A 7,028-nucleotide genomic window follows, 5' to 3' on the forward strand; every position below is an offset into this window, starting at 1 on the left:
CAAAGTACCTGAACAATGTTAAAAAGCATTTTCTGATACATTTTTTTATTAAATAGCCATACTAGGAGTTGCAAAGGAACAATAGGTTTATTCCATGCTGAAAAAAAGAAGAGAGAAAACAACGTTTCGGCTGTGGACCCTTCTTCAGGTGTCAAGCAATCTCTTTTGTGGACTTTTACTGATTTTTAGGATTCCAGTCTGTCTGCCGTGTGCTGTGTGGGTGCAATCTATCCACTCCAGATTGCATAGGTAAAAAGCAGAGGTTGGTAAAGTCTGTTGGACTTAGGTGGATTGGTTTGCATATCTACAAATGTAGCCATGAGATCTATTTGACATCCATTAAAAATATTGAATATTTTTTCTAATGCAAGACAGTAAAGGACTTAAAGAATGTGCAAGAAGGTTGTGACTAGCAGTATTAAAATTGCCAGAGCTTTGTTACATGTTCTGGATGAAGGACCTTTTTCTATGGTCTTATGTTGCTGTGTAAGCATTGTTACAGCTTCAGCTCAATTCAGATCTGCTTGCATCCTGACACATCTACCACCGGAGTTCTAGCTGACATCTGAGCCCAGGGAACATATCATTTTCCAAACCAAGATAGGCGCTTTACACTAGGGGTGGTTTCGCATTACAGGACAAGTGCAAAGAGTTTGAAAAAGCGCAGTATTTTTCATGTAGCAAATCTGTAATAGTCACTGTTGTGTGGAAAAAGTCTATCCATCCTCGGAAAGACACTAATTCCTGATCTGGGTTACAAAACCCAGAAGCATAGGTCAGGACTAGCCTGGAGCAGGATTGGATCCCCAATCCTGCTGGTTTTCATTGCTGCTGAGCTCTGTGCTGACATGAATCTGTAACTGAACCAATATGTTGCTGGGGTGAAGCCTTTGGCGAGTTAATTTTCTACTCAGAGGTTATCAATTCTAAGTTACTTTTGTAATTAGTATGCACAAAGTAAAACTATGTGAAAGTTAAAACAACCTCCAACATGGAGTAAACTCTTTATCAGGTCTATTAAAGGTTCAATGATTTGATTGTATGCTCAGATGGAAAAAAAAAAACAGCAAGTGTGTGGGTCTTTAGGACCAGGAATAGGAAATGCAATGAAAGGTTACAAACAAGAGGATGCCATTAGGCCCATATAGTCTGCTTTGTAGTTAGTAGTAAATTGATCCAAGGATCTTGTGCACCCCTTTCTTGAAAGAAACCAGGGTATCAGCTTCAGCAACATGGCTGGGTAGCTTGTTCCGCACTCCCACCACCCTTTGTGTAAAGACGTGCCTCCTGTTTTTGGTTTCAAATGCACTTCCATGTAGTTTCCACTGGTGCCCACTGGTTCGTGTTTCAGTGTTCATTTGGAAGTAATCTGCTGGGCTAATTTTGTCAGTGTCCTTGAGGATTCTGAATTTGTACTTGTATTGGGTCTTCTCTCCTCAGGACTTCAGGGGATCAAGGTTCAGGGGATCTTGGCTTGGACAGCACACTCACATGAAGACATGGGAGACTACAACTAATTGACGCAGCAGGTCTTCGTAAGGCGGGTGGAAACCAGAGGAGCTGAAGAAAAATCCAAACAAACCTCAGGAGTTCAAAAGGTACAATCCCACTCAAGGTTTTCCTAGAAGTACCTATATAATGTGAGAGTAGGAGAATAAGAACAGAAGAAAGATTGCTGACGTTTAGGAGATTATGTGACAGAATTAAAAACAAAACACTGTAAAATGTCATTTTTACCCCCATCCTCAACTGAGTATTGGTTTCAGATCAGGATACTTAATGGTCTTAGAGGAAACGGTTTATCCCCAGGGAGAATTAAATGTCCTTTATTCAGAATCTCGCTGTAATTTGAAGGCCCTAAGTGAACTGTCTTGTGAGCCCACAAGATGCGACATTAAGGTGTATACGCTTATAATATAAAGGCAAAAGCTGTTTTAGTGACACATTTCTTTTTCAATGCGTTCCTTCACATACATACAGTACAGCTACAGTGTATGTAATTCCAATTCCCTTTTATTATTCCTAAAAGGTCAGTTATTGTATTTTCGCCCCGCTGTCATTTATAAATGCCTTATGGGCGCGATGAGCATCAACGCCATGGCATTGAACAGCTCAAAGGTTTCACACAGTAGGACGTTAATTACTCAGGAAGCCATAAACTCTGGCAATTGTGCTACAGGACACAATATCAATATCACAATATTCAATTGTGTACACGCATCTACAAATCGAGTATTAATCTCCAGTCTATACCGGAGAGTGGAGAAAGGAAAGGACATATAAAAAGAAATTACCTGCAGAGAATCACAACACTACGAGTCGCATTAAAATGACATTGCAAGTTTATCTCGTGTTGAGCGCTGTTGATGCGGTACAGTGTTGCACCGCTTTCATGCAGTTCTCCATACTACCGCTGGGTGGAGCCAACCGGACGGGTCCGTTTTGTCAGTTTGTTTCGCTCTTGCTTGAATTAAACGTTAACTAAAATGTCACGTAGTTTTTCCACTTATAACTAGCGATTAATTATTTTTTCACCTGGATCAAGAAATATAAAAAAATCTGTTATATTTAGAACCTTAGTTCTACCAAGCAAATGTATGTTTGATTTCAACAGAAAAAACATTCAGAAAATGGTCTGGAGAATCAACGCGAACATGAATTTCAACTCTACAACATTAGAATATTTTGCAGGTTTAAAAAAAAATCAGAGCGCATCGATGGTTGTTTGAGACATGAAGATATTCATAAGAATCCCAGCCTAAGGCGTGAATACCATTAAAACGTTCGAACGGAAACGATTTACTTGATTAGGAAAGACAAAAGATCTACTGACATAACCCAATACCCACTTGAAAGGAAATTAAAAAAAAATGGACGTGCATTCTTTGAAAAGCAGGACATGTTACAAAAGCTACTAGTTGAAGTTATATAAATGCACGATCCAATTTTGCAATTAACTTGCAGTTAATTGGCAAAAATATGGGCCAGGAGGCCAGTGCCTGAGCTGCTACTACAGGGTAGGTTCTTCACGTCTATTTTCAAACTAACAAAAAATGAATGCTAAAACACACTACAGTTATAAACTAGTTATTTTCTAACCAAGTGTGTGTAGATGAATTTGGTTAATGCAAATTCTGAAATACTACCATATCCCCGCTCCCTTCATTATCTGATGACTGATACACGTTTTGAATATTCAGTTCTGTCCAAAGGCACTATTTGCATAGACCTATATTTGCTTGTATAGTGCGTAGTTTCCCTGCCATCTTGTATAGGGTAATGTACATAATGCTGTTAGACCAACAACATTCATTGCTTTCCTGGGGTGCTATTTGTGTTGAGTTCATATGTTCTCCCAATGGGTTCTCCAGTGTTCATGTGGGTTTCCTCTGGATGCACTGGTTTCCTCTACTGGGGAGATTGGCCCTGGTGTGATTGTGTCTGTGTTTGTGTGTTGCCTACGATGGACTTGTGACATGTCCAGGATGTATCCTGCTTTGTGCCTGTTGCTTGCTAGGGCCGGCTCCTGCTCCCCTGCAACCCTGTTATCCTATTGGATAAAGTGGTTAGAAAATGGATGGATGGATGATCATTTTTCATCTTCCACAGAATATAATGCATGTTTTTTTTGCCCTTTTGTGGAAAAACAAAGATTCCAGTTAAATTAACTTTCAGTTACTGAAATATATTTTCTTTTTTTGCTTATAGGAGTTGGCGGATTTTCTTTCCAGCCGGGATGCATCCTTCTGCTTTGGTGAGGAATTCTGGGGGAATATCAACCACAGGACCCGGCCGTCCAGGCTGCGCCACGGGAGGAAGAGGAGAGTAGAAAGACTCCTTTAGCCCTGTCAGGTCAGGCTGCGTTTCGGGACGGCAGGCAGATGAAGAGTGAGCCATGTTTGAAGAGCGGTGCTTTCATCTTTAAAGCCTTGTGCTGCAGTATAAGGTTCCCACAGTGAGCTACAGAAAGGAAAAACACTTCATGTGTGTCTCAGTAATTTCAGACATCAAAAGACATGCAGAGCTCTGAAAAATCTAGCACCGTTTCTTTCTATTCATTTCAATTTCTTACAGGTGGAGACCCCTCTTGCCTTCTGGATAATCAGTATCTAATTAATACAAGGATCTCATCTCCACTGTTTTTAATGGATGCCAGGGTATCACCATTATCCACATGGCTGGTTCCACACACCTACCACCCTTTGGGTAAAGAAGTATCTCCTGTCATCAGTTTACGATGCACTTCCCTGTAGATTACACTTGTGTCCTCTGGCTAGCATTTCACTGTTTACTCTGAAGGCTTCAGTTGGGTTGGCTTTATCAATGTTCTTGAGTATTTTGAACACTTGTCTTAGGGCCCCTTGCTGTCTTCTCTGTTCTGAACTCAAAAGGTTCAGTTTCCTCAGCCTATCGGTGTTGAACATTATTTAAGCCCCAGGATGTAACTGCTTTCTCTTCTCTGACTTGATTCTAATGTGGCAAAATCTATAATGTGGCGACCAAAAACAAAGAACACAGTACATTCGTATGACTTCCCAAGATCACCTCTCATAACTGATCCTTACCTTGCTAGCCTCTGCAAGCTCCACCTCAGCTGGAAAGCAAACATGGAATTACCTGAAGGAAATTTAGAATTTTGGAAGAAGGCTGAATGAGACATCTTTGGTGATTTCACTCTATGGTAATGCTAAGTTATTATTAAATATGTGATTACAGGTCCAAAATGCAGTCTTCGGAGTCTAAGGTGAGAGCCTAAAAGAAATCTTCATGGAGAGACCAGACCTTCTTCAAGCAAACACCAAGAGGGACAGCTCTGAAACAAAAAGTGATTGCAGAACAAAGGAGCAACAATGTAACTTCAAGTCTGGCAGAGCTAGGTCAGCCACCAGTCTCTCGCTGCAGATTGTAGAATTTAATAAGTCAAGTAGAATTTAATAAGTCACACCTGAAGAAGGCTCCATGGCCGAAACGTTGTGTTCTCTTTCTTCTTTTTTTCAGCATGGAATAAACCTATTACTTGTTCCTTTGCAGCCTTCGCATGCTGACGCAGCTACCCACCTGAATTTAATATGTGCTCACTCCCCCTTCCAAATTAATTTAGAAACACTAGAATGCAGTCTATCCCAATAGCCTAATGAAGGAGAAAGAGGAATGGCAAGACTGAAATAATTCATGCAAGGAAGCATGTTCATTTTATTCATGCAGACACAAGTTTGAAGAGAAGTGGGAAAATATTCTCACCCGCTCAAGTTCTCATCTCCCAGTTTAAAAACAGTGCTAATAATATTTACTGCCATGACATGCTGACTAGAACTAGTGACTTTTATACCCTGATAAAGCAGGAAGTCATAAAAGATCATTAACAGAAGAGGCAGAAATTGGAAAACGTTCTTTACATATACCAGTATGTCACTGACATAAAGAAGGTCTGGAATGTTGAGTATCGTTGACAGAAATACTGTAAACGTTGTAGTAAGTTTGACAGACATCTTGAGTTTGTAGTTCCAAAGACAAGATAAATAACAGAGGCAAGAGTAGACTTCGTTGTATAGGTTTCCTAGAAACAGAGAAAATAAAATCACATAAAGTCACATAAAATCCAGGTAGAATGCCAGGAGATTTACTTGTTTGTTGTGTCCTGAACTGCCTCCAAAGACAGGGGTACAGGCACCCCATCAGCAGAAGGATAAAGTAAATGAAGGGAGAAGGGAAAACTTGAACGCTTCCGAAGTGCCAGTTTAAGCTGATAAGGTGGATGTAGCTCTGGGAAATGTAGAGGAAGTTAAGGTAACAGGTCTCTGGACAGACAGAAAGGAAGAAGATCAAGTACCACACACCCTTTTCTGTGAGTAAGAAATCTGAGGCAACTCGTATTAAGACAAACCGATTTCCTTGCAGTAACAAGGTCCCCGCAGTGATTAGAGCCCCCACACGCCCACTCTCACACCTACACTCCTCCTCCTCTTTCCTCTACAATAGCAGCTGTTTTCAGAGATGAAACTCACATTGTTATAATGCCTTTTAATACTTCAACCAAGCATTTGCCTTTATCAGGAGCTGTTGTTTAGTGAAGAGTATGGGGAAATATGCAGTAAGAGAACCTTTTTTGTAGTGAAAAGACATACTGTACCAGCCACACACACAAAAATAAACATATGAATGAGTGCTTATAGTCTATGATTGATTCTCTCCTTCGGATAGTAGGCGGCTTTTCCTTTTTGGTGGTTGTAACTTTGGCAGTAACACAGTACAGTAATCTTTTTTATACTTTAAGAGCATAATGTTCAGACATAAAGTATTAATACCTCCCATTTCACATGTATCAGAAAAAAAAAAGGCAAAGAGACAAAAGAAAATCAAAGTAACCGATTAATTACTTGTAAAACAAATCCTGATTGTCTTCTGCATATCTCTAACTTCCCTGTTATTGAGATACTAAAGATGTTTTCCTGTTTTTGCTTTTTCTGTGTATAATCTGTTGTTCATTTCTAATTCTAAAGGTCATTTTCTCCGTAGGACAGTGTGCTAAAACTAGGTGACCTGGTGTGGGTGTGGATTACTGCAAGGCACAGCTGTTCGGAATGTTTCAGAATTGGTGTGACCATCACAGTCTCGTACCAAACAGATTTCAGGAGCCCCCAGAGCACGAGCAGCTGAATGCTGTTGCTGCTCTGTTTTGCAATCACCCAGACTCTGTTGAGCCCTCCTGGGGAATTTCATTATGTCTTTGGAGTCGTTTTGATTGACCCGGGAAGCTGCCCTCAGACTGGAGAATGAACAGTCGATAAAAAGAACTCAAGTTCTAAGAAAGATGTATGACTTCTTCCTTGGAAGATAATACCATATGTTTTAGTGTCTAAGTGAGTGGGAATGTACTTTCAGTCAATCTCGTATTCAGAACCCTGCTGTTCACAATAAAGTTCCAACATCAGACGTTGTCTTATCAGAGTAATCCTCTTTTGCCTCTGCTGTGGAAGCTGCTTTTCCTGTGTGAATGATCTGTGGCAGGATAAAAACTGATAAAGATG

At 40.3% G+C, this 7,028-nt stretch overlaps 2 long non-coding RNA genes across 2 annotated transcripts; one reads left to right on the forward strand and one right to left on the reverse strand.

Annotated features, from left to right (window-relative positions):
* Nucleotides 1-14: 14 nt before the first annotated feature.
* LOC138239227 (uncharacterized) lies at nucleotides 15-2,590 on the reverse strand. Its single transcript, XR_011189697.1, has 2 exons — nucleotides 2,295-2,590; nucleotides 15-1,631 (listed from the first exon to the last, which is right to left on the reverse strand). It is a non-coding gene; the product is annotated as an uncharacterized lncRNA (long non-coding RNA).
* Nucleotides 2,591-3,707: 1,117 nt separating this feature from the next.
* On the forward strand, nucleotides 3,708-6,891 carry LOC107076876 (uncharacterized). The gene is made up of 3 exons (XR_001478004.2): nucleotides 3,708-3,852; nucleotides 4,717-4,877; nucleotides 6,517-6,891. It is a non-coding gene; the product is annotated as an uncharacterized lncRNA (long non-coding RNA).
* The last annotated feature ends 137 nt before the right edge of the window (nucleotides 6,892-7,028 follow it).

Source organism: Lepisosteus oculatus, chromosome 5, assembly GCF_040954835.1.
Source record: "Lepisosteus oculatus isolate fLepOcu1 chromosome 5, fLepOcu1.hap2, whole genome shotgun sequence".
NCBI lineage: Eukaryota > Metazoa > Chordata > Actinopteri > Semionotiformes > Lepisosteidae > Lepisosteus > Lepisosteus oculatus.